Consider the following 1,271-nt stretch of genomic DNA (forward strand, 5'->3'; position numbering starts at 1 on the left):
GGCATACATCTTGCCTTGCTTCTGTACAACTGACTCTATCACAGCATTATACATAACTCTTTGCTCATCATTAAACTTTGGGTACTCTTGACTTACCTTCTCTCTCAGGTTGTTTGTGTCAAAATTCAACTCCCCGAGAACAATTCTTGGTTGTTCTCCCTCAACGTGACTATGTTCTGAAGGTGGCAGCTGAAAATCATGATGTAGATCCAACCCATCATTATCAAGAATGTGCTGAAGTTGTTGCAACATTTGGTTCTCAATCTGCAGATTCAACTCTGTGACCTTCTGTCTCATCATGATGTCCCCGGCAGAGTTCCAATTTGTGTTTGTGCCAAAATAAGAGAGGATCAGCTAGGCAGCAATAGATGAGAATGGTTGTAAAGGCACATTATGGAAGATGCTTCTTGCATTGCTGCATCCTTCTCAGTGTCATCATCGAGCAGTCCAAGTTGTTTGCATGCGTCCGGAAAAGATGGGCAGCTTGACCGAAATATTGTCTTCAGATCTTCAGAACTGGTTGCTGCAGGCATGTGATGTGGTAAAAGTTGCAAGTAGTGGAGCTCTGCCTGGTTTGGACTGAGCGATATAGTAATTGGGATTCGCCCAGTGCAATCAGTTCTACATTACTCTGGGTTATCTGGGTTTCTCACACTTTGTTTCCTTCTCTACCACTTCTAGTCTTTGTCATTCCAAGTGAAAAAGTGAGGAAAATGTGGATAGATTATGTCTCTTGCTGTTGGATCTTCTGCATTCATATTGAAAAAATCAGTCAATTTATTTGCTGGGGTTCCTTGACCATTAGCTTGCTGAATATCTTTCGGCTGGAACAAAATTGGTTGTTGATTTGGAAGGTGACAGGGCAACTTTTCTACTAGAGGGTATTTACAGTGGATTTCAAATTTTCTGGTGTGTCCATTTCTTGAGAGTACCATAGTGGCATGCGACACAATTTCAATTTGTTTGCGTCTTCTGTGCACACTCCTATTGACGACTTGAAAGATTTTGCGTATGAATTGACCATGTGAAGGCAAGCTTGGAGTTAATTCAAAATGTAGGACCGTAAAATATCTGACAGACTCAGCCTATCCTGAAATCCTGTGGCAGAGGCATGAAAAAGAATCTGCGCAAAGTTTGTTTCAGTTCCAGCAGTGGGAAGAAAATTTCCTACTCGGCGGTACGGCTCGCCCTGGGTTTTGAAGGTTGGATTGAAGCCATGGGCGGCTCGTTGGTCTAAAAAGTTGGCATGTACAAATAACTTCAAGCGGGTT

Source organism: Aplysia californica, unplaced genomic scaffold (genome assembly GCF_000002075.1).
Source record: "Aplysia californica isolate F4 #8 unplaced genomic scaffold, AplCal3.0 scaffold00560, whole genome shotgun sequence".
Lineage (NCBI taxonomy): Eukaryota > Metazoa > Mollusca > Gastropoda > Aplysiida > Aplysiidae > Aplysia > Aplysia californica.